The sequence below is a fragment of the Aquarana catesbeiana genome, linkage group LG07 (genome assembly GCF_042186555.1).
Source record: "Aquarana catesbeiana isolate 2022-GZ linkage group LG07, ASM4218655v1, whole genome shotgun sequence".
In the NCBI taxonomy this organism is placed as follows: Eukaryota; Metazoa; Chordata; class Amphibia; order Anura; family Ranidae; genus Aquarana; species Aquarana catesbeiana.
Genome location: NC_133330.1, coordinates 159,013,783 through 159,041,624, shown reverse-complemented (window position 1 = coordinate 159,041,624; position 27,842 = coordinate 159,013,783).

Genomic DNA, 27,842 nt, shown 5'->3' with positions numbered 1-27,842 from the left:
ATCAAACGCTGCCACTGTGCCCATCAAACGCTGCCACTGTTTGTTGGCACAGTGGTTGCAATTGATTATTTTTTTTCAAAATTTTTTCCTCCCCCCAAAAATTTTGAGCACCAGCCGCCACTGCTCCGCACCGCCATAAACGTCATCCCTTTCACGTTGCACTCCGTTTATGCTTCAAGACTTGCTTTCAGATCGCTTTACTGCAGGGTAGTGTAGCACCCTCTGGGCACAGTGGCAGCATTTGATGGCACAATGCCAGCATTTGATGGGCACAGTGGCAGCGTTTGATGGGCATAGTGGCAGCGTTTGGTACAGTGGCTGCAATTGATGGCACAGTGGCAGCATTTAAGGGCACAGTGGCAGCGTTTGATGGCACAGTGGCAGCCTTTGAGGGCACACTGGCAGCGTTTGATGGCACACTGGCAGCGTTTGATGGCACAGTGGCAGCATTTGAGGGCACAGTGGCAGCGTTTGATGGCACAGTGGCAGTGTTTGATGGCACAGTGGCAGCGTTTGATGGGTACAGTGGCAGCAATTGAGGGCACAGTGGCAGCATATGATGGCACAGTGGCAACGTTTGATGGCACAGTGGCAGCTATTGATGGCACAGCGGCAGCATTTGAGGGCACAGTGGCAGCATTTGATGGCACAGTGGCAGCGTTTGATGGGCACAGTGGCAGTGTTTGATGGCACAGTGGCTACAGATGATTAATGGGATGGAGCGACTGTGCCGGCTGTGTCCGGAATGCCGGATACTGACCACGGTGGTCAGTGCTTGGATCTGCTGTGGCGAACCACTCACCCGGCTTGCAACGAGCCAGCAGGAGCCAGAGTACTACAACGTGGACCTGCACTGTGTTGTGTGCAGCCGCAGACATCCTGGAAGGCTAGAGCGGGCCTGGAGTCATTGCCGAAAGGCAGGGTGGAGTCTGAGCCTGGTGACTCCCCTGCGAACAATCGTAACATAAGGGAAGGGGGGTCTGCTGTGGCCTGCCGCCTGCTTAGGGACCTGGTAACTGTAAGTACTGCCATGCAGGAACCAGATGTCCCTGAAATGCCGGCTGCTTCTATGCCCCTTACTATCCCTATCTGGAAGGAGCCAGTGCTGGAGGGAAATGCGCCCTCAGTTGAGCCAACAGGGGAATGCGGGGGAAGGGCCATAGATTGAGGATCCCCCAGGCTGTTATTGGAGTTTGGGTCCCTGGAGAGATTAGCAGAGTGGTCATCTCCTAGCAGCAGTTCGGAAGAGGAATGGGAGACAGGAGGTTCCCAGGTCCTGGAGTTCCAATCCGAAGGTGGAGAAGAGCCAGACTTTGCTGGGGAAACTGAAGAAGCTACAGGAACCCCCATCAGTAGCAGACAACTGTTCTATATTAGACTTTCCACCTCCCAGACCAGAGCAGCTGGATACAGGCAGTGGGTCAAGAGGTCCCCGGATGCTTGGGTCCTCCTCGGAAAAGGAAAGTCCAAAGAACTGCCCAGGTTTTCCCAGTTCCAGAGGGAGGTTCAGCGCAGAGTTGCTTTGGAGTGGGGTTTGGACTATCCCTATGTCCCTCTCGAGACCATGGAGAACATCTGGTACAAGGGGTGGGCGGAAGGGACGGATGCCCTGGGGGGAGCAATTTATTGTAGGAAGGGGGCGCAGTGCTGGCAGTGTGCTATTAAATTTTCTGGGCAACAAGTGACTACCACCGGCCGCCCCTACAACACTGCAGAGCTGCCCCTGCTTGCAAAGATGTGCCGAGTGCAGAGGTGTACTAACTGGGGGGCGGGCCGCCCCGGGTACCGCACACTGGGGGGTGTCAGGTGGCCCCCCCTCCGGGATTGAAGCGGTGGCAGTGCCGCAGGTTTAGACAGCGGCTCAGTGACAGGCACAGTCAGGGAGAGGCAATCTATATTGTGAAGCAAGGGGGAGGGGGTGTGCAGGGGGGGTGCAGGGTGACACCGCTGCACCTACCATCCCCTCCTCTCATGGCCACAGGCTGTCTGTGCGATCCCGGATGTCACACAGGCACAGCCGAGCAGAGTGAAGCCGCCTCCCCCTCCTCTCTGTTTATGTGTAAACAGGGGGAGGGGATCTGCTGAGCATGTGCCGCTGCGCTGATCTGAGGTACTGAATGGGGGAGTCTGCACACTGCACTGAACGGGGGCTAGACTGAAGGGGGGTCTGCACTAAACGGGGGCTAGACTGAAGGGGGGTCTGCACTGAACAGGAGACTACTCTGAATGGGGGGGTCTGCACTGAACGGGGGGCTACACTGAAGGGGGCATCTGCACTGAAGGGGGGTCTGCACTGAAGGGGGGGTCTGCACTGAACGGGGGCTACATTGAAGGGGGGATCTGCACTGAACAGGGGCTACACTGAACGGGGGCGTCTGCACTGAACGGGGGTCTGCACTGAATGGGGGCTACACTGAAGGGGGGGTCTGCACTGAATGGGGGCTACACTGAAGGGGGGTCTGCACTGAGCGGGGGCTACACTGAAGGGGGGTCTGCACTGAACGGGGGCTACATTGAAGGGGCGGTCTGCACTGAACGGGGGCTACACTGAAGGAGGGGTCTGTACTGAAGGCGAGGTCTGTGTAACATGCAGGGGGTCCAGAGCTGCAGGGTGCTGTGTAATGTAAAGGGGTCCAGAAATGCAGGGTGATGTGTAATGTAAAGGGGTCCAGAGATGCAGGGTGATGTGTAATGTAAAGGGGTCCAGAGGCGCAGGGTGCTGTGTAATGTAAAAGGGTCCAGAAATGCAGGGTGATGTGTAATGTAAAGGGGTCCAGAGATGCAGGGTGATGTGTAATGTAAAGGGGTCCAGAGATGCAAGGTGCTATGTAATGTAAAGGGGCCCAGAGGCACAGGGGGCTGTGTAATGTAAAGGGGCCCAGAGGTGCAGGGTGCTGTGTAATGTAAAGGGGTCCAGAGGTGCAGGGTGTTGTGTAATGTAAAGGGGTCCACTGTCCAGAGGTGCAGGGTGCTGTGTAATGTAAAGGGGCCCAGAGGCGCAGGAGGCTATGTAATTTAAAGGGGTCCAGAGGTGCAGGGTGCTGTGTAATGTAAAGGGGTGCAGGGGGCTGTGAAATGTAAAGGGGTCCAGAGGTGCAGGGTGTTGTGTAATGTAAAGGGGTCCAGAGGTGCAGGGTGCTGTGTAATGTAAAGGGGCCCAGAGGCGCAGGGGGCTGTGTAATGTAAAGGGGCCCAGAGACGCAGGGGGCTGTGTAATGTAAAGGGGCCCAGAGACGCAGGGGGCTGTGTAATGTAAAGGGGCCCAGAGTTGCAGGGGGCTGTGTAATGTAAAGGGGCCCAGAGGTGCTGGGTGCTGTTTAATGTGAAGGGGTCCAGAGGTGCAGGGTGTTGTGTAATGTAAAGGGGTTCACCGTCCAGAGGTGCAGGGTGCTATGTAATGTAAAGGGGCCCAGAGGCGCAGGGGGTTGTGTAATGTAAAGGCATGCAGGGGGCTGTGTAATGCAAAGGGGTCAGTGCAGTGGATCGCTGGACTCCAGGTTAGCAGGACTGGGGGGGGGGGATGGGGAGGGGGTCCAATGTGAGTTCACTTTACAGATTTTCTGTAAAGTGAACTTACAATTTAACCATTTGCCGACCCACAGCAGTACATATACTGCGATGGGGCTGCAGCTACAGCATTGTATTGTTGTATTGTAGTGTTGTATTGTTTTAAGTGTTTTCTGGTTTTGAAAGGACACTGACTCTTTCTTTATACCTGGGGGGAAGGGGGGGCGCAGTTTGCCATCTTCGCCCTGGGCACCAGATGGCCTTGTCCGAGCACTGCCGGTAAGAGTGGCAGGATGACTTGGTTTGGGATTATTTGCACATCCCTAAGCCTTTGCGGGTGCCAGAGTGTGAGGCGAGATGGCCTACGAAGAGCCACTCAGTCTCCATTAGGGAGGAAGGGGGAGGAAGGAGGAGACTGCTTGACCCACACTTTTATGCATGAGGAGGACTGTTGGAGATACAGCCATCATGAAAGTGGTCACATAGACTGCTGGAGAGTTGCAGTATGTATGTGTTCTTTCTCCCTGACTCTTTGTAGAATCAGACTGGCCTGCCTGTTGTGCCCAATAGATGGACTCTTTGCTGTTGCAAGGACACTGAAGGTGAGGTCTGATTCTTAAAATGAACTCTTTAGGGAAACTGTTTGCCCAGGGAAAAGGGGGCCCCTCCCATCACAAACTCCCAAGAGAACTGTTGCTTCTTTATGTTGTGTTTTTCTCCCTTTAATGTTTTGTCAGCAGGCTATAACCCCCCCTGACAGAACTACAGGTGAAAGTGTATTTTGAAGTGGCCCATGTGTTATTGTTGTTGTTGTTAGTTCCGCCAGTAGGTTTATAACCCCCTCGTGACAGAAAATTTGTAAAGTGTACAGGTAGTTGGTAGGATAGGAGGTTGTTGTGTTTGTTTTACAGGACTCCTTTGGATGGGACGTCTGTCTATCTATCTCCGGCTGGGGCTGTGGATCCTGTGGACGGAGGATTTCCCTTGAGGGGGAGATGCTCTGGTCCAATGTATTGTGTGTCATTGTCTTTAGTGATAGGGAATTGTAGTTAGAAATGTAATCTGATGTAGATGCTGTAAATACTGAAAAATATTTGTTATATTTTTGCATGTATTTATTTTCACATATTCCACGTCCAAGTTTGTTCCCCTTTCCCCTCCAACTTTATTTATGGGATAACTTTGCTCCTGGGTAATTTTTCTAAATTCCCAGCTGAGGGACCAGCTGGACATTTTTTTTTGGGGGGGGGGGGGGGGGGGTGAGTGTAGCACCCTCTAGTGTGCTAGTGAGTCTTTTTAGTGTAGGTAAATTTCCAGGCTTGGCAAGCCTGGAAATTTTGATCTGGGCTGGGAGCGGCTCAGTGTAGTGCTGGGTGACTCACAGGTGGCATCACTACTTCTTTCTAGAATCTTCTAGTACTTTCTAGGAAGAGAGGCTGGAGGAGAGGTGGAGCCACCTGGGTTTCTAGGGAGCCCTGACAAATCCCCAACTTGGATTGGCAGGGGGCAGGCCTCCTTAAATACCCAGGGTCAGCCCAGCTGGGGTGTGGTTGTTCGGGTGGAAGAGCTGGAGTTGGAGTGATAGGCTGTCGGGGCCTTTGAGGGAGCTCCGCAGTCGGGGGGGGTGACCTTGGGCCTGGGCTCGGGTGCGGACAGGACCCTTCTAAAACACATGGAGGTGTCCTGGACAGGAGGCACGGGAGGAGCAAGAGAGGATAGCAGGAGAGAGCACTGCTGGGCAAGTCTCCAGGGAGAGGAACAACTGGTCGCAGACAGGAGAGCTGGTGAGTGATGTGCACAGGCAGGAGAGGACTGGGGAGGCACGCCTGAGAGGACTGGGAGAGTGCAGTCTGGGATGGGTGCAGAACCAGAGGAGTGAACTATGGTGTCATGGGCAGTGGAGACAGGTAGCTGCAGCCAGGAAGATGGCAGGGCCTGAAGATGGGTTACTGGGCTCAGTAGCCGCATGTAGGACAACTAGCAAAAGGAACATTCTATTTTTTTCTACACTATAGGGGCCCCTGGTCCCTGCCTGCAAAGGGCAATTGCTAAGGCCTGGCTGAGCCAATGTAAGGCCTAACCACTTTGTGCTAGCTGTGCCTGAAAGTTCAAGCAAGTGAAGTGCTGGAGGAGCTGAGGAGTGATAGTCTGCAGCAAGAGTTGTGCTGGAGTGGAGACTGGAGTTTATATACCAGAGTGTATATAGTTTGTCCCAAGCAAGTTCTACCAATTCTACTGGGCATCCCATACTTCCCTTACCTCATCCAAGTACAATCCCCTCAATAAAAATACAAAAACAAAGTACATGGACTGTTCTATGTCTCGGAGTGTCTGAGAGGTGAATGCCAGGCTGGGCAGGGTGACAGGTGAACCACAATACTCATCAGCTCCTATGGGGGTACCGCTACAGTAGTTTTCATGGTCACGATTGCAGACTGAAAGCGGTGAGAGTTGGCGGTGCCGAGAACGGTCTAGGTGGACAGCTTTACCTCGGATGCCTGCATACTTAGATGTGCCTGTTTTAATCATCAACCATATGAGTTGCTAAATGTTGTACCTTCAATGTAACCATATTGCTACACTTAGAGGTGCCTCTCTTCTCTTTTATACTCTGTAGCTCCAGCTGGATTTTGCTTCTAATCCCCCTTTGGAGGCTGCCATTTGTGGATGAACATTTTATGGCTACAAAACCTATCACAACACAGAAGGACTTTATGTATAAATGGTTGTGGAACGAATCATTTGCGTTTCCATTATTTCTTATGGGGAAATTTGCTTTCTTATACGAGTGCTCTGAATTACAAGCACGTTTCCAGAACAATTTATTCTCACAATCCAAGGTTTTACTGTATATCATTTGTTTTTTTTTTTATCTTGGTTACGAAATGACAGACAAGCATAGATCTATGGTTTGTGATAAATGTTCATCTTTTTTAAAGATTATAGGTTTTAAATTGATTATATCTGTATTTTTACTATATGTGTACAATCTTTGTTTTACAAATAAACATATTATATGTGACAAAGTTTTTTTTTCAGAGCACTATAAGTTATTTAAAGGAACAACACACCAGTACCAGGATGCCTCACATCTGGCTTTGACTGACTTTTGAATTACCCATCTCAAAAGGGATGAGTCACCACTGATATAAATTGCACTTTGACTGAGATTTGTATACAGCAGACAGTTTACACAAGACTTCTTGGAGGACATGTGAACAGAAGACCAAAGCTCAATCTGTTGACTAATAACACATAAGATATTAATATGCAATATATTTTAGACTTACTTGACTTTCTTAGAACAGTGAAAATATATTTTTTGTTTTCCACAATTATAAGCAATGAATATATGTACCAAATCTCTCTCTCTTCTGACCATTAGGCTGTTTTCACACTAAGGCACTTTACAGGCTCTATAGCGCTAAAAAGAGCACCTGCAATGCGCCTGTAAAGTGCCTCTCCTCTCACTCCAGTGTGAAAGCCCGAGGGCTTTCACACTGGAGCGATGCGCTGGCAGGAAAAAAGTCCTGCAAGCAGCATCTTTGAGGAGCAGTGTATACACCACTCCTACCGTGCCCCTGCCCATTGAAATCAGTGGGCAGAGCTGCCAAAGAGCTGGCAAAGCGCCACTGCAGCGGCGCTTTGCAGGCGCATTTAACCCTTTTTAGGCCATTAGCGGGGGTTAAAAGCGCCCCGCTAGCGGCCGAAAAGTGCCACAAAAACGATGGTAAAGCCCCGCTAAAAATAGAGGCGCTTTACCGCCGACGCCCCAGTGTGATAGTAGCCTTATTGTAAGGAGGCACACTGAACACTGACCACTAATGTATGACCGATGCACTGTATGTGTTATGTTATACACAGGGCTGGTGCAAGGATTTTTGACACCCTAGGCGAAACTTCATTTTGCCGCCCCCTTGGCTTCACCCCTGACTCCACCCCCTGTGCCCTGCCCATGTATACCCCGCCTTTTTAATGAAGCACCCATCAAATGCAGCCTACCAAGCCCAGGGCTGGTGCTAGACTATTTTCCACCGTAGGCAAGACAAGCTACTCGCAACAACCTGCCCCCCCCCAAAAAAAAAAAAAAATTCAAAATTTTTAAAACACAGGTCACTGCACTATGGGTGAACAGAGTCTTAGGTAGAAATGCACCTAGCTGTAGGTGTTGATCTAAAAGGATCCTAACCACATGGCAAAGCTGCCTACATCTGCCATAATACACATGGCCACATTTATTACATGGCAATGCTACATGACAGAGTACCAACTGGTGCTATCCTTGACATATGGCAATGCCAGAAAACACTATGATACTAACCACTGCTATCCTTATGACATGACAATGCTTTAAGACTTTAAGGTACCTACCACTTCCATCATGCAGATGGTCATTCTTATCAAGCTACCAGATATTAGGGTACCTGCCACTGCCATCCTTATCACATGGCAATGCCACCAGACATTAGAATACATATCATAGTCATCTGTACCACATGGCAATGCTAAATGACAGAGTACCAACTTCTCCCATCCTTGACACACTGCCAGATGCTGCCAGATATTTGGTTACCTACCTCTGCCATCCTTATAAAATGGCAATGCCACCATACAAAAGGATATCTACCACCTATAACACATGGCAATGCTTCAAGACATTAGGTTACATATCACTGCCAACCTTATGACATGGCAATGCTACAAGTCTTTAGCGTTCCTACCAGTGACACCATACACATGGTCATCCTCATCACATGCCAGTGCTACAAGACATTAGGGCACCTACCACTGCCATCCATAGCATTGCTATAAGACAATATGGTACCTAGCATTGCCACCCTTACCACAATAATGCTACTAGGCACCTATTTTACATGACAATGCTACCAGATACTGGGGTACCTACCAGTGACACCATAGACATGGTCATTCTCATCACATGCCAGTACTATAGGATATTAGGGTACCTACCACTGCCACCTCATCACTATAAAACATCAGAGTCCCCCCAGTCCATGGTATATACATAGCAGTATATAATATCACTGGGCTGCCCCCCCCCCCCCAGGCTGATGTCTTGAACTTCTAATACTCAGGGATGTCTTTCCTAAAGTTTCCTTTTCTTATGTTCCTGACTTCCTGTACATGTAATGGCAGTCTCTGGCCATCCCTTGTGAGATCTGATCTAAGCCTTGTACTACTATCAGTGCCCAGGCACACGGGACTGCCAGGACAGCACTCACCTCCAGCTCACAGGGGATCATGTCAGTGGGCGGAGTCCCGATGCTGGCTCTGGGCGCTCAGTGCTCCGTGCTCTCCAGTGAGTGGCTGAGCGGTGTGTAGGGTCTCTGTACAGGACACATGGGCTGGGAGGAGGGGGAGTGCACACACAGTACAGGGAGAGGGGAGCGCTGTGCTGTGTGTCTGTCTGTCACGCGGATGTCTTACACAGGCCTGTCCTGGCTGCTTTCTCCTTTGGCTGGCTGCTGTTGGAGGGAGAAGATAGTGAAAAAACTCCCTCTAACAGCTGTTGCAGCTCCCGCTCTGTGCCCCGTTCACCAGTTACCCAAATGAAATGAGTAACGGCGGCGCCACTCCCATCATACAGTAGGATAGAGAGCGAGAAACTGACAAGCTCCCAGTGCCTCCTCCACAGTACAGCACGGCGCCCAGAAAGGATTGACAGCGGCATTACAACTGACACAGGCGGATAGAGAACAAGGCACTGACAAGTCCCCGGCACCCTCTCCTCCCGGTGGAGGGTAGGGAAGCCAGCGGCAGTGGCTGCGCCCTAGGTGGCAGTGCGCCCTAGGCGGCTGCCTACTTTGCCTAGTGGTAGCGCCGGCCCTGGTTATACATAACATAGTCCTGACTGCTGCATTGTATAGCCTACATAGTCCTTACCGCTGCACTCTATATTCTATGTTGTGTGCTACATAGTTTTGATTGCTCTTTGCCCACGTATAAGATGACTTTTTATACTTAAAATCATCCCCCAAAAACATGGGGTCCTCTTATAGACCGGGTATAAAATATGAACCTTTAGTTTAGTTTGGGCCAAACTGGCCCAAAACGAATGCCCCTAATCTGTTAGCCCGCTGGATGTGCGGTAATACTATATGTAGCTTCGGCTACAAAGAGTATACCGCACTGATCCAATCACGGCGAACGATGTATTCTATAAATGAATACAAAGCCTTTTTGGATTGGCTGAGTCAGAGAGGTGGGTTGATGATGTTACAACCTCTGCCAATCCGAGCAGGCTTTCTTTTCATTAATAGAATACATTGGTCGCCGTGATTGGCTCAGCGCAGTATACTGTATGTATACTGTATACTGTATGTAGCCGAAGCTACCATGCCTACAGAAAAGCCTGTAGCAAAAAAATAAATAAATAAAATAAGCGCAGGGCTACATGAGAAGTGTACACAGGTAGGCTGGGCTAGTGGGGGGTTAAACATTCTGGCAGCAAGAAGTTTGTAGGCAGGGGATTGGCCAGACTAAATAGAAGGGGGAGCATTGTAGTGGAGAGGTCACGGGAGCAGATATCAGGTCAGCACACGAGGAGGGGAAATGTTCCCGCCCGCCCTACTGGTTTGAGCTTTGGTAATTTTCTTTGGTTGTTGTTTTTATTTGTATGGGTTTTTTCCTTTTTTGTTTTTTTCCTAGGAGGTGTGCGGTTGGGTCTTTGGAGGCATTTGTAAATAAACTGCTGGAATTGGAAGTGAATGCCAGTTATGGTGGATTAACTGGGAGTGAGAATGGTGTATCTGCTGAAGGTGGTTCGTCCCCGAGTTGGTGCAATGGAAAGTGTTTAAGCAGATATAAGGAAAAGATTTTGATACATAGTGCCTCCAAGTATTGGCAACTAAAAAAGATTATACCTTGTTTTTGTTTATATTGTTAAATATTTGTTGACTTTAATAAAGGGGTCGCTAAACGGCCAGTTTAATCCCAACCTTGGTGTGGGACTATTTTTGGTAGTAATAGCGAGGGGATACAATATAGGGGTATAGTAATGGGGGGGGGGGTAAAAAAGGGTCAGGATACATATGGGTTACCTTTTCAAGTATTACCATACATCCAGCAGGCTGACAGATTAGTGGGTGTAAACAAAATGGCTGGTAGACAAGACCCCATCATGGCTCCAGCAAGAAGAAGGAAATATGAAGCCAGTTTCAAGTAGAAAGTTGTAAACTTTGCCAAGGAACATAATAACTGTGCTGCTGCAAAACAATATGGAGTAACAGAAAAGATGGTCTGAAACTGGAAAGCAAATGAAGATGCATTAAAGAGTATGCCCATGGTTAAGTGTGCATTAAGAAAAGGCACTCCACATCGACCATTGATGTTTTTAAATGGCGTTGCCTCAGAAGGGGGGTAGTCTTATACAGCGAGTATAGCCCAAAACCTATGTTTTAACTGAAAAATGAGGGGGTTGTCTTATACGCCCAGTTGCCTTATACACCAGCACATAGGGTAATTATGACCCCTGTATTTTATATGCTATTTTGTACATTACAAAATCCAGACCACTGCACTCTATATGCTATGTTGCAGTTTGCATAATCCTAGGTGTGTTCTTTCTCTGCATTGCTCTTCATATGTGGGAGGAGCAGTTTAGACTGGGGTCAGAAAGGCAGAGACCTGGCCATGATCAATGGGTAGATCCAGGACCGTCTTTAATATTGATTGGACCCTGGGCAAACATTTTCTTGGGCCCCCTCCATTCTGAGACATACAAAAAAATAGCAGGTAGACGCAAAGTCAGTTTACCGCAGCAGATCACACAGCAATTGTTGGCAGAGTTTACAGCCTATTATTCTTGCTCACTGACTGGTTTCCAGAGGTTACAACACAAAATTTATGCTTGCCAATTGGTTGCTAGAGGTTACTGCACATTATTACTGCTCACTGATTGGTTGCTAGAGGTTACAGCACATCATTACCACTCACTGAGCAGTGGAGCAGTCCCAAATAATTGAGCAAATAAAAGCGCCACATTAACCACTTGCCGACCGCTGCACGTCGGCAGATTGGCACAGGTAGGCAAATGGGCATACCTGTACGTCCCCTTGAATTTGCCGCCTATCGGGGCGTGTGCATGCCACGGGATCGTGCCCGCTGGTCCCGCAAACTCCATGTTCGCCGGCGGCCCGCGATTGCGGCGAGAAGAGGCAGAACGAGGAGATGCCTATGTAAACAAGGCATTTCCCTGTTCTGCCTAGCAACATGACAGGGATCTACTGCTCCCGGTCATCGGGAGCAGTGATCTCTGTCATGTTGTAGTGAGCCCATCATCCCCACAGTTAGAATCACTCCCTAGGACACACGTAACCCCTTGAACGCCCCCTAGTGTTTAACCCCTTCCCTGCCAGTGTCATTTATACAGTAATCAGTGGCTGTTTGTAGCTCTGATCGCTGTATAAATGACAATGGTCCCAAAATAGTGTCAAAAGTGTCTGTTGTGTCCGTCATAATGTTCCAGTCCCGATAAAAATCGCAGATTGCTACCATTACTAGTAGAAAAAAAAAATAATAATAAAAATGCCATAAATCTATCCCCTATTTTGTAGATGCTATAACTTTTGCGCAAACTTATTGCGATTTTTTTTACCAAAAATATGTAGAAGAATACATATCGGCCTAAACTGTGGAAGAAATTTGTTTTTTTACATATTTTTTGGGGATATTTATTCTAGCAAAAAGTAAAAAATATTGCTTTTTTTTTTCAAAATTATCGCTCTTTTTTTATTTATAGCGAAAAAATAAAAACCGCAGAGGCGATAAAATACCACCAAAAGAAAGCTCTATTTATGGGAAAAAAAGGACGTCAATTTTGTTTGGGTACAATGTCGCACGACCACTAAAGCAACGCAGTACAGAATCACAAAAAATGCTCTGGTCAGGAAGGGGTAAATCCTTCCGGGGCTGAAGTGGTTAATACACATTTTACATGGTCAGAGATTGCAGACATACTACAGGAGAGGGTCAGAGACTGCAGACATACTACAGGAAAGAGTCAGAGATTGCAGACATACTACAGGAGAGGGTCAAAAACTGCAAACATTCTACAGGTGAGGGTCAGAGACTGCAGACTTACTACAGGAGAAGGTCAGAGAGTGCAGACATACTATAGGAGAGGGTCAGAGACTGCAGACCTACTACAGGAGAAGGCCAGAGAGTGCAGACATACTATAGGAGAGGGTCAGAGACTGCGGACATACTGCAGGAGACTGTCAGAGACTGAAGACTTACTGCAGGAGACTGTCATAGACTGCGGACTTACTGAAGGAGACTGTCAGAGACTATGGACATACTGCAGGAGATGACCAGAGACTGCGGATATTATTACAGGAGATAACCAGAGACTGCAGACATGCTACAGGAGAGGGTCAAAAACTGCAAACATTCTACAGGTGAGGGTCAGAGACTGCAGACCTACTACAGGAGAAGGTCAGAGAGTGCAGACATACTATAGGAGTGGGTCAGAGACTGCAGACCTACTACAGGAGAAGGCCAGAGAGTGCAGACATACTATAGGAGAGGGTCAGAGACTGCGGACATACTGCAGGAGACTGTCAGAGACTGCAGACTTACTGCAGGAGACTGTCATAGACTGCGGAGTTACTGAAGGAGACTGTCAGAGACTATGGACATACTGCAGGAGATGACCAGAGACTGCGGATATTATTACAGGAGATGACCAGAGACTGCAGACATACTACAGGAGATAACCAGAGACTGCAGACATGCTACAGGAGATGACCAGAGACTGTGGACATATTAGAGGGGATGACCAGAGACTGCAGACATATTACAGGAGATGATCAGAGGCTGCAAACATACTACAGGAGATGACCAGAGGCTGTGGGCATGCTACAGGGATGACCAGAGACTGCAGACATACTACAGGAGATGACCAGAGACTGCAGACATATTACAGGGGATGACCAGAGACTGCGGACATATTACAGGGCATGATCAGAGACTGCAGACATACTACAGGAAAGGGTCAGAGATTGCAGACATACTACAGGAGAGGGTCAAAAACTGCAAACATTCTACAGGTGAGGGTCAGAGACTGCAGACATACTACAGGAGAAGGTCAGAGACTGCAGACATACTATAGGAGAGGGTCAGAGACTGCAGACATACTACTGGAGATGACCAGAGACGGCAGACATACTACAGGAGGCTGTCACAGACTGCGGACATACTGCAGGATTCTGTCAGAGACTGCGGACTTACTGCAAGAGACTGTCAGAGACTGCGGACTTACTGCAGGAGGCTGTCAGAGACTATGGACACACTGCAGGAGATGACCAGAGACTGCGGACATTACTACAGGAGATGACCAGAGACTGCGGGCAAATTACAGGAGATGACCAGAGACTGCGAACATACTACAGGAGATGACCAGAGACTGCAGACATGCTACGGGGATAACCAGAGACTGCAAACATACTACAGGAGATGACCAGAGACTGTGGACACATTACAGGGGATGACCAGAGACTGTGGACATATTACAGGGGATGATCAGAGACTGCAGACATAATACAGGAAAGGGTCAGAGATTGCAGACATACTACAGGAGAGGGTCAAAAACTGCAAACATTCTACAGGTGAGGGTCAGAGACTGCAGACATACTACAGGAGAAGGTCAGAGATTGCAGACATACTATAGGAGAGAGTCAGAGACTGCAGACATACTACAGGAGATGACCAGAGACCGCAGACATACTACAGGAGGCTGTCACAGACTGCGGACACTCTGCAGGAGACTGTCAGAGACTGCAGACTTACTGCAAGAGACTGTCAGAGACTGCAGACTTACTTCAAGAGACTGTCAGAGACTGCGGACTTACTGCAGGAGACTGTCAGAGACTATGGACATACTGCATGAGATGACCAGAGACTGCAGACATTATTACAGATGACCAGAGACTGCGGACAAATTACAGGAGATGACCAGAGACTGCAAACATACTACAGGAGATGACCAGAGACTGCGGACATGCTACAGGAGATGACCAGAGACTGCAGACATATTAGAGGGGATGACCAGAGACTGCGGACCTATTACAGGAGATGACCAGAGACTGCGGACAAATTACAGGAGATGACCAGAGACTGCGAACATACTACAGGAGATGGCCAGAGACTGCAGACATGCTACGGGGATGACCAGAGACTGCAGACATACTACAGGAGATGACCAGAGACTGTGGACATATTACAGGGGATGACCAGGGACTGCAGACATACTACAGGAGATAACCAGAGACTGTGAACATGCTACAGGAGATGACCAAAGACTGCGGACGTATTACAGGGGATGACCAGAGACTGCGAACACATTACCGACTGCGGACACTCTGCAGGAGACTGTCAGAGACTGCAGACTTACTGCAAGAGACTGTCAGAGACTGCAGACTTACTTCAAGAGACTGTCAGAGACTGCGGACTTACTGCAGGAGACTGTCAGAGACTATGGACATACTGCATGAGATGACCAGAGACTGCAGACATTATTACAGATGACCAGAGACTGTGGACAAATTACAGGAGATGACCAGAGACTGCGAACATACTACAGGAGATGACCAGAGACTGCGGACATATTACAGGGGATGACCAGGGACTGCAGACATACTACAGGAGATAACCAGAGACTGTGGACATGCTACAGGAGATGACCAGAGACTGCGGACATATTAGAGGGGATGACCAAAGACTGCAGACATATTACAGGAGATGACCAGAGACTGCGGACAAATTACAGGAGATGACCAGAGACTGTGAACATACTACAGGAGATGACCAGAGACTGCGCACATGCTACAGGAGATGACCAGAGACTGCAGACATACTACAGGAGATGACCACAGACTGCGGACATATTACAGGGGATGACCAGAGACTGCAGACATATTACAGGAGATGACCGGAGACTGCAGACATACTACAGGAGATAACCAGAGACTGTGGACATGCTACAGGAGATGACCAGAGACTGTGGACATATTAGAGGGATGACCAGAGACTGTGGACATATTACAGGAGATGACCAGAGACTGCGGACAAATTACAGGAGATGAGGAGATGACCGGAGACTGCGAACATACTACAGGAGATGACCAGGGACTGCGGACAAATTGCAGGAGATGACCAGAGACGGCGAACATACTACAGGAGATGACCAGAGACTGCGGAAATGCGACAGGAGATGACCAGAGACTGTAGACATGCTACGGGGATGACCAGAGACTGCAGACATACTACAGGAAATGACCAGAGACTGCAGACATATTACAGGAGATGACCTGAGACTGCGGACATGCTACGGGAGATGACCAGAGACTGCGGACATGCTACAGGAGATGAGCAGTGACTGCGGACATGCTACAGGAGATGGTAAGAGAACTTTCAGCAATGCACAGCTTTACAATTGAATAACACATCTCAGAGTTTAGGAGAGCAGTCAGGCATTATATGGGGGGTAAGGGCATACCTGACCAGCTGGGCTCACAATACACTATCAGAGGTCCAGGGGCAGGGGTCCCACTCTGATTCCTGCTTTTACTGCAGCCGCTCTCTCCCGGTCCCACCCCTGCCCTGCCCCCTCTCTGTTGGCTGGCTATGGAATACAAGGCTGCCTCCCATGTCCTTCTTGCGGTGTGCGCTCTGCAATGCCATCGTCGAGGGCCCCAATTTGCAGGCAGTGCATGGTCAAGCAGCAGCTGCTTTGGGCCCCCCAGCAAAGATTGGGCCCAGGGCAGCTGACCTGTTTGCCCGTGTTAAAGACGGCCCTGGGTAGATCGTGATCAACAGGTTGCTGAGTGCCGCCCCCTATACTATTTATGATATACACTGTTATACACTGTGTTTACACACACAAATCTGGTTCTGGCTCTCGTGAACACGATCGCAGGTGGGCGGCGATCGCGCCCACAAGCCACACGCAGCGGGTCCCCTGCGGTGCCATTCTGCCGACGTATATCGGCCTGATCCAGTTGGCAAGTGGTTAATGACAGCTCTGTTGGCATTGTGATCACGTGATCGCTCAAAGCGATGTGTGCCACTAACCCAGAAGAGGCAGGACGACCTACATGTACGTCATCCTGCCTGACCATGCTACCCTGCCACAACAAATGTACTATGGCTGGGCGGCATGCTGTTAACCACTTCCGGACTGCCACACGCCGATATACGTCCATAGGAATATCGTTATGGCAGCAGCCAGCTGCCATAACCCCGGTATCCTCTTATTCAGCCGGCGGTCCAGTTTCCGATAACAGTGGTCTCTGTGGCGGATTCGCTGCAAGATCACTTTTATCGGCGGCGGGAGAGGGGGCCCCCTTGCCGCACTCCGGTGCCTTCCGCCGCCCTCCGCCACTTACCGGAGCCGTTGGCATCTTCACCCTTGCTGGGCATGGAGACGAGTGAGGGGAAGATAGCCCACACCCGTCTCCATAACATTGCAGGGCGGAAGCAACGTCAAAACGTCATTTCTGCCCATAGCTCTTAAAGGGCTTTTTTTTTTTTAAATTAAAATTTCTATTATTTTTTTTTTTATTGCATTTTAGTGTAAATATGAGATCTGAGGTCTTTTTGACCCCAGATCTCATATTTAAGAGGTCCTGTCATGCTTTTTATCTATTAAAAGGGATGTTTACATTCCTTGTAATAGGAATAAAAGTGATACAATTTAAAAAAAAAACAGTGTAAAAATAAAAAATAAAAGGTGAAATAAATAAGAAAAAAAAATGTTTTTAAATACGCCCTGTCCCGCTGAGCTCATGTGCAGAAGTGAATGCACACGTGAGTAGCGCCTGCGTATGACAACGGTGTTCAAACCACACATGTGAGGTATTGCCGCAATCGGTAGAGCGAGAGCAAAAATTCTAGCCCTAGACCTCCTCTGTAACTGACATGGACATTCACTGCACTGTTCATTTAAGCACAAGAGAATCCATTTTGTTCTCACTGTTGAAATGTGTTCTGTAACCTTCACCTAACACACAGACACTTCTCCTACTAAACACTCTCTACTCCCCCTCCCTTTCCAAGGTTTTACTTTTGCAATTGTTCTATTCGCTAGTTTTTAATAATATATTTCTATTTGTTAGCTTTTAATAACATATTGCTATTTGTTACTTTTTAATAACATCTCACACCACCCCTTTCTTATCTATGTATAAAATAACATGTAATAATAAATTTTTCACTGAACGGACATTTTAAACACAGTGATTGAGTCCTGTGAATCTGTTCCTGCAGCTGCAGTATTAACTTTGTTTTAGAGTCCCAATCAGAAATCAGTCATATCAGTCTTGGCGAGCCAGCCAGGAGTTTGGCAGAGTCTCCAGAAGGAACCGCGCTTCGATCGGGATCATCGGGAAACGCAGACCTCAAATGCCGGCTAGGTAAGCTGCCCTTAAGCTTGCTATATTTCTGCCTTTTCCTATGTATCCTATCTGTCGGTTCTCAAGGAAACCAGACCACTCTCGGACCTTTCTGGTTGGGTAACGTGTGTGTGTGAATGTGTTTGTGTCCCCCTTCACGGGTTGGACTGTGTGTGGATAGGGAAAATCCTCTGCAGTTCCCTGCGTTGACTCCTTGTGGGCGACCTGGGTCAGAGGCGCATGGTAGGGTCAGATAAAACTCACAGAGAAGAGAAGAGACGAGGAGGGTCTCTTAATGAGTGTTTTGTCTATTGTCATAAACCCCTTCTATCCACGTAGATAAGTGGAGACTATTCTTGTAAATCTGCAGATTTGCTGTACTATTTGTTTTAGAGGCAAGAGGGTATAGGCACAAGTAGAGAAGAGAGAAGACTGGCCAGTCATTATGGGCATTAAATTAATTAAGGGAATGAAGGGAGAGAGGCCTTCAGAAAATGCCCAGCGCAAGATGAGCGCTAGAGAATATATGAACCGAAGGTACGGTTCTGCCTATACTGAGCCCCTAGATAAATGGGTAGAATGGACAAAGGGAACAGCTAAACCTTTAAAATCTGAAGGGACTTTTGATTTAAAAGTATGGCAAACTTTTCTGCACGATTATGGCCCACTACTGTGCAGTGAAGGAACGTGGAGAATAGCTTGCACATGGGAGACAGAAGCTAAAGTAGCAAATCAAACTGGCTTGACGGAGATATTTAATAAAAGTACTGCCCAAATTTACTACGTCTGGCCAGAAGACTCTGTAGAGGAGGACCCCCCACCTTATGTGGCTGCCAGTTTGGCTTTAAGGGGTCCACGCACAAAAGCAAAAGAATTAGATTACATGGAACACACAAAAGATGAGCTATGCAATATAGTAGAGAGCAGAGGTTTAACAGCCCCATATCAACCTACAAAGAGGGATTTGGCTCGTATCCTAGAAACAGATGATTGGCATAAATCAAAAGGCACATATGCAAACCTAGATCTCTCTGAACTTAAGGCTTTGGCCAGAGAAAGAGAGATAGAGCCTGAACTTCCAGAGCAAACCATAATTTCCAAATTGTGGCAGCAAGATGAAGAGAGAAGGAAGGGAGATGCCAGCCCTTCTGCCCCTGGCATAGAGAAATCTGTTGCAGTTTATCCTGTCAGAACCCAATTCGTTTTTGAAGGTGATGCTGTTGACAGTAAGTCTCAAATTAAATGGCATGTACCTTTTAGTCCCCAAGATATGAGAGCCATATTAGAGAGATTGGGAGATCCTAGAAAGAATCCAATTGGGTTTGCAAACAAACTTAGTGCTGCACAGGAAGCATATGAGGCTTCTGCTACTGACATTCATCAGCTTCTTATTAAAGCAGTGGGAAGCAACATGTCTGGCTATATACTTAAAGAATGTGGTGTAGACGTCAAAAATCTAGGTAAGATGGTTAGTGGACGGGAGGTTTGTGAGAAATTGAAGGAAAAATTGCCCCAAATATATGGACAAACCAGACATGCTGAATTTATGAAAGCTAAGCAAGGGAAAGAGGAAGCAGCAGGGGCTTATTGGAGGCGGTTAAGTGATATGGCTGAGGAAGCAGGCATTAAAATAGAGGAAGAGAAGGCGGGAGAAACTGCAAGTCCATCTACACAACTGGTGAAACAAAGGTTTCTTGATGGTTTAATACCCCAGTTGAAAGAAAAGTTGTTCACAGCAAGGCCTGAGGCAGGCAATATGTCTATTCGAGACGTCCTGCCTATCCTGTTGTCCATAGAAAACAGGATTAACCAAAAAGACAGCAAACCCAAGGTAATGTACATGGGGAAGCAGAGAGGAAAAGGAAGAGGAAGAGGCAAAGGCAATTTCAGAAATCATGGCAATCGGGGACCAATTATATGCTACAATTGTGATGGGGAAGGACACATAGCCAAATTCTGCCATCTTCCTGACCGTAGACTAGAAAAGAGCTTAGAGGCACCTCATGCTGATCCCAGTTCTCTGCCAAAAGCAGTGGATCAGGCATAGGAAAATGGCATGCCAGTATCAATCATGTTAAATAGGGGAGACAATGGTCCCGAGGCCAGAGTAAAAGTATTTTTACAAGAACTCCCCTATCCTGGAGGAGAAACAGAATTAACCTGTTTAATTGATACTGGTGCAAGCCGAAGTGTTTTTAATATAGAGGACTTACCTCCAGGATTATTATCTACAAATGTTATCTCTGGTGTTGGCCTAACCGGGACCTCTACTGATTTGGTTGAGTCCAAGCCACTTAAACTCAGGCTACGACAGCAAACAGAAATTGTCACTAAAGTGTTAGTTTCAGACACAGTTCCTACCAATCTTTTGGGAGCTGACATTTTGAACCAAATTTTAGCAAACATAGACTACACTCCTACAGGAGTCCAAGTGGTCAGTAGTCTATCAGGAGAAGTTTTAAATTCTGCCTGTGGAGTATTTTTAATCCAAGACTCCACTCTGCCATTTCCACCAGAATTGAAAGTGATTCCCACTGAATTATGGGCCACCAGCAAATATGATGTAGGTCTGCTGGATTGCACCCCAGTCATGATAAAAATTAAACCAGGAGCCCATCTCCCACAGATTAAACAGTACCCACTGAGTATTGCTCAGACTGAGGGGATAAAGGATCAAATCACTCAACTGAAAGCAGCAGGGGTTGTTGTACCAATTAAGTCCCAGGTCAATACACCCCTGTTCCCAATTGCAAAGAAGCCAGACAAGAAGGGTGGGCAGGTGACATATCGCATGGTGCATGATTTGAGAGCCATTAACAATATAATAGAGGCAGATACCCCGATCGTGCCCAACCCCCGCACTTTACTAAGTGGAATACCTGCCTCCAGCACCTGCTTTACAGTGATTGATCTTGCAAATGCTTTCTTTTCGGTGCCCCTGCACCCAGATTGCTGGCACCTTTTTTCATTTACCCATGATGCCCAAAAGTTAGCATGGACAAGATTGCCCCAAGGCTGTGTGAGTAGCCCCTCTGAATATAATACTGTGTTAAAGCAAGTATTGGACCAATGGTCCCCCTTACACCCAAACACAGTTTTGCTTCAGTACATAGACGATTTGCTTATTTGTTCTGATACAAAGGACATTTGTAGCAGAGAAACAGTAAGCCTTCTCCTGTTTCTCTATAACAGTAACAACAAAGTTAGCAAAGATAAGCTACAATACTGCCAAGAGAAAGTGATCTTCCTGGGTCACTGCATTTCACATGGAATCCGTCACCTAACCCCAGATCGAGTTAAAACTCTACAAAACTTTGAAAAGCCAAGAAATGTCCGGCAACTACGTGCCTTCCTGGGGTTAGTGGGATATTGTAGGGACTTGATTCCAAATGCATCAGAACTTATGGCTCCTCTATATGAGGCTACCACTAGAAATCCTTTCAAACTCACATGGGACAATGAATTGCAGATGAAGGAGCTTATTAAAATTTTGTCTGAAGCTCCCGCCATTGGACTTCCTGACTATACTAAGACTTTCTCGTTGTTCTGTCATGAAGTCAATGGATTTGCTGCAGGTGTACTCACCCAGCTACATGGAGACAAACAGAGGCCTGTGATGTATGTATCAGCCTCATTAGACCCTGTCATCAAAGGCTCCCCCAGTTGTATGCGAGCCATAGCAGCCTGCATTTTGCTGCTAGACAAAGTAACGGAGCTTGTACTAGATTCTGCTCTGATCCTGTATGTGCCACATGCAGTACAGGAAATCATGACTCAAGTAAATACTAGACATGTGTCTGCCAGTAGATTTGACAAGTACCAGTCTGCTCTTTTTGCTCCATCGAATTTAACAATCAAACGATGTGTTACTTTAAATCCGGCTACTCTTCTTCCTATAATTGATGAGGAAGATGCAACAAATGGTACTGATGTAGAACCTGAGAGTTTTTCTCATGATTGTATGGCTCTTATGGAGGTAGAAAGGGCCTCTGTCACACCAGCAAAAGATGAGCCCTTATCAGATTGTGACACACACTTATTCGTAGATGGTTCCAGATTTTACACTGACGATGGTCAGCCACACACAGGTTTTGCTGTAACCACTACAGACACCATTTTACATCAGGAAGCATTGAAACCCAGATGTCAGCACAGGAAGCGGAGTTGTATGCTGTAGTCAAAGCATGTCATCTCCTAGAGAATAAAAGGGGAAATGTTTACACTGACAGCAGATATGCATTTGGAATAGCCCACGATTTTGGGCCTATCTGGAAAGCACGGCACTTTCTGACTAGTGCAGGGAAGCCAGTGAGACATGCAAAACTCATAGAGCGGCTATTTGAGGCCTTTCAGAAACCAGCAGAAGTTGCCATCTTGAAGGTAAAAGGGCATGCAAGGGGAAGTGTCATGACAGCCAGAGGAAATGCCTTAGCGGACCAAGCGGCAAAGGATGCTGCCCTTATGGCATTTGGAGTCACATCCACTGTAGGGGTCGCCCAGGTAGCGGGGACAGATTCCCCTCATCAAGAGCAGTGGGATGTAGAAACTCTAATTCAGTTGCAGAACCAGGCCCCTGATGAAGAGAAGGATAAGTGGATCAAATGTAATGCTACCCAAAATCAGCAGGGCCTGTGGAGCGCTGACAACAGGTGGTGTCTACCCAGGAGTTTGTACCCAGTTTTAGCACAGCTGGCACATGGCGTCAGTCATCTTGCTAAGGGCGCGATGGTGGCACTTACTGACTGCTATTGGATAGCACCTGGATTTAGTGCATTTGCAGCCAGGTTTTGTGCTACATGTCTCACTTGTGCTCTGTACAATGCAGGGAGGCCTGTTCATGTTCCCCAAAGGCATTCTCCAAAGCCAGATTTCCCTTTCCAAAGAATTCAAATAGACTACATTCAGATGCCCAGAATAGGCACCTATGAGTTTGCTTTAGTGTGTGTTGACATGTTTTCAGGTTGGCCCGAGAGCTGGCCAGTAGCCAAAGCAAATGCAAAAACAACAGCAAAGAAAATTTTGAATGAAATAGTTTGTAGATATGGAGTTCCTGAAACTATTGAGAGTGACAGAGGAACCCATTTTACTGGGGAAGTAATGAAAGAGGTAATGGGGGGGGCAGGAGGCGGAGCCTAGCAGAGCAGACATGCATTGTTAGAGCTCCACACCGCTGAGGAGAGAAGAGAAGGACAAAGCGGAGCCTGCAGGCTCAAAAGGTATCCATTTGAACATTTTTGCCCCAGGGAACAAACTGTGAAAGTTTGGGCAGGAAATATGGTACTGGGAGGAAACCGTGGCAGAAATAAAAATCACCTCACAAAGAGCTCACAGGCACTCACTGCAGCTGAAGCAGCTCCAGTCACCTCACAAGATACAGCATCAGGGTGCTCTCACAGACAAAAAATGTCACAGCAAGACTCTCCATTTGAGTCAGATACAGAACAAATCCTCTCACAAACTTCTCCACAAGCCTCCTCAGTATCCCCAGTAATATTATTACAATTTGAAAAGATGCTTCATACGGCTTTAAAACAAACCTCAGACCAAATAACAAAAAGCCTAACCAAAGAAATAAGAGAGCTGGGAAACCGCACCGCAGCCTTAGAAATAAAAATGGATGAAATTGAAATTACAACCCAAGAAAATATAACAGAATTGGAACAATTAAAAAAAGAGAATTTAATACTTCAAACTAAGCTCAAAGATTACGAAAATAGAGCCAGACGTTCAAACTTGCGCATAAGGGGAATACCTGAAACTGTGACAGACCTGCAATCTACTATTACTGCTCTATTACAAGAACTAAAGCCAGATATCCCTATTGAACGTTTAGAACTGGACAGAGTACACAGAGCACTCACAGCCAAAAAGAAAGATGGACCCCCACGTGATATAATCACAAAATTTCATTATTACAGAACAAAAGAACAAATACTAATTGCTGCAAGAGAAAAAAAAGAACTTAATTTTCAAGGACACAATTATCAAATTTTTGCTGACCTATCCCAACTTACTATTACTAAAAGACGATCCATGAAACCCCAACTAATGGAACTGCAACGCCACAACATTATGTATCAATGGGGCTTCCCCTTTTCAGTCAGATTTAACTACCAAGGTACAATTTACAGAAGCAGATCAGCAGATGAACTACAACAAACCCTTTTAAAATTAAATCTGACAGAACCCACAAGCAGCAACACTCCCACATGCAGAAGAATGGCGTCATCTTCACCTTCAGGCAGCACCCAGAAAATTTCAGAACAAAATGGGAATCATCATTCTCACAAAAGAGGCTGTTATGCCACATCATCCATGGACCAAGAAGATTCAATGGACTGACATCCTAATTCCTGATATCTCTTCATTTATTATACTAAGAGATGGTTCTCTATAAAAAACCTATATTTATAACTGAATGTAACTGCATTCTGATAGTCACACACTGTATGGGATCATGTTACATTCCAGTTATATTTCTTATTACTTCTGATTCATATAGCCTTAGAATATATAAGTGAAAAACTAAAATTCTTGTTCAGTTATATATTATCAGGTAATAACAATAGATTTATTACTTTTTAGGACAAATATGTTCAATAATCCAGAAGTAATGGAAGCTTTTTCTTTCTTTTCTTAATACAAATATATTATTACCTAACTAGTTCCTAGAATTATGTTTTTGTTTATTCTAATCTGAAGCAATACAACCTCAATTTTATGAGTTAACATATCTAAACAGTTACATATGAATAAAATATGTAATTGTTTACTCTAAAAGGGTTAAAATCCCAAAAGAATTCAAACTATCTTCATCAATACCAAAGTTATTAACAGTACCTTTCTAACTGAATTATTTAGCCTAGGGCAAGACTAACCATATACAACCACCCTGGAATAAATAATTTCAACAAAAACTATATTCTGCACTCCAATTAATGAAACATCATTTTGATGTCTTTTGACATAGCACTTCTCTCCTGTAAGCGGAAGATCCGTGTACCCCCATTAGCCCTCCTCATTCTCCCAACCATATTATGTGGGAGTGTGACGAAGGCACTTATTCCCCTGAGAGAGATATTTATTCTCTTTCACGGGTAAATTGTGATTACTTGCAAAAAATAATTTATACAATGTATCATCTAATCTCATATGTTTTTTGTTTACTCTTTACTCCAGAATTCACTGGTTTCTTTTCTATCTATTCATCTCTTCAGTCCACACAGGTTGATCTGCGCAGTCAGCTCTGCATAACAAAAAGTAAGTCAAAACTATTTGATCTATTGCCATGGCACCACTGAATATAATTTCCCTGAATGTTCAGGGAATAAATGTCCCTCAAAAAAGGACCAAAGCCTTCCGTACTTTCCATAACAAGAAGGCTCACATAGTATGCCTCCAAGAAACACACTTCACCAAAGATTCTACTCCAAAATATATTTCTCCTTTTTATCAACAAATTTACACGGCTTCTGCCTGTACCAAGCAAAGGGGAACTCTAATTGCATTTCACCGATCCACACCATTCACCTTATCATCAGAAATTAAAGACCCAGAAGGTAGATACCTGATACTCATGGGTTATATAATGGATACAGCAATCACAGTGATTTCCTACTACGCTCCTAACAAACAACCTACACCATTCCTCTCACATATATTACAAGTGATTAATACACACAAAATAGGAACAGTGATAATGTGTGGGGATTCGAACCAGGTCCTCCTCCCATTTCTAGATAAATCACCTTTTACACCATCCAAAATAACCTCTAGATTACCTTTTTCTCAACTTCTTTCCAAATACAATCTGGTAGATTCATGGAGAGAAAGTAACCCAATGAAAAAGAAATTCACTTATTTCTCGCACCCTCATCAAACCTTCACCAGAATAGATCATATTTTTCTAACAATAGGAATGATACCAGAAATTATTGCATCAGATATAATTCCGATTCCGTGGTCTGACCATAATGCAGTATACACTACTATAGCCTCAGCCATACCAAAAGCGCATGACCCAACGTGGTACTTACCGGACATAATGCTCAAACACCCACTACATCAGATGGCCATTGAACAAGCTTTAAAGGAATACATATCAATTAATAATACAACAGACATCTCCCCAATAACACTGTGGGAAGCTCATAAGCCTGTCTTGCGTGGTACAATACAAAGACAAATGGCACTATTTAAACGGGAACGCAAAAATCTAGCAAAAAAACTAGAACTCAATTTTAATGCAGCCTACATATCATTTCAAGATAATCCATCTCAGAGTACAAAATCTCATCTGGAAAAATCTAGATTGGAATACGATCTATTTCTCACTGAGTCAGTTGATAAATCCCTCAAACGCTCCAAACACAATTTCTACATGAATACAAACAAACCAGGTACATATTTGGCTCGGGCATTAAATTCAACTAACAAATCTTTCAAACCAATACGTTTGAAATTATCAAAAAATGTTTACACTTGTAATCCAGTTAAAATAGTCCATAAATTTCACTCACATCTCGCAACTTTATACAAGACAAACAATGAATTTAATCCTACAGAAGCTGAATCCTTCTTCTCAAAAATAACCTTACCTGAGTTATCTCAGAATCAAAAAAGCAGTTTGGATGAGCCTATAACTATAGATGAAGTTGCTAACGCCATAAAAGACCTAAAACTTAACAAAAGACCAGGCCCAGACGGCTACTCGGCTTTATACTATAAAACATTCTCAGAAATACTCTCTCCCATTCTCACTGAAACTTTTAACAAACTTCTAGATGGACATTCTTTTCGGCAAGAAACACTAATGGCAATTGTTTGTATGATCCCAAAACCCCTTTCTGATGATACTTCCTGTGTGAATTATCGGCCTATCTCTCTGTTAAACCTCGATATTAAATTATTAGCAAAAATAATAGCAAAACGCCTCAATAGCATTATAGGAAAATTAATACATAGAGATCAAGTAGGCTTCATGCCAAATAGACAGGCAGGCGATAATATACGCAGGGCAGTGTTATTGGCACATATTGCTAAAAAACGGAAAATCCCTTTATGTTTTCTATCTCTCGATATTAAGAGGGCATTTGACACAGTATCCTGGCAATATATGCAATATTCATTACAAAAATGGGGTTTTGGACCCCACTTTTTAACATGGATCAAAGCATTATATAATAAACCCAAAGCCTATATAAAATATGCTGGATACAAATCTGAAGCCTTTAATATCGAAAGAGGTACCCGACAGGGTTGCCCATTATCTCCCTTATTATTTGCCCTTATACTCGAACCCATGGCCCAATACATCAGAACAAACCAAACTATAACTGGCATTGAAGCAGGAGGTATTACACACAAATTATGTATATTTGCAGACGATATATTACTTTTTCTATCATCACCACAGGTCTCTGGTCCTAACTTAATACCAGCTCTTGATGGATTTGCAGCCCTATCCGGCCTTATGATTAATCCTAAGAAATGCCTAGTGCTTAATATTTCACTCACAAACATGGAATTGATCCCGGCTAGGGCTGCACTCCCATTCACATGGGCAGAAAAATCAATCCCATATCTTGGAATTCATTTAACAGCATCTCATTCTGACTTATTCTCAACCAATTATCCTCCTGTATTAAGACAGATCACAAATCTAATAAAACAATGGTCGCAACTTCCTTTATCCTGGATAGGGAAGATTAATGCAATCAAAATGACTATTCTACCCAAATTGCTTTATCTATTCAGAGTCCTCCCTATTCCAATTCCTTCCTATTTTTTGAGAATAGTACAAAAAAGAGCAACTTTGTTTATATGGGGCTCTTCTAAACCACGTATACCTATACACACACTACATCTTCCCAAAAATAAAGGAGGCCTGGGATACCCTAATTTTACTAACTACTACAGAGCAGC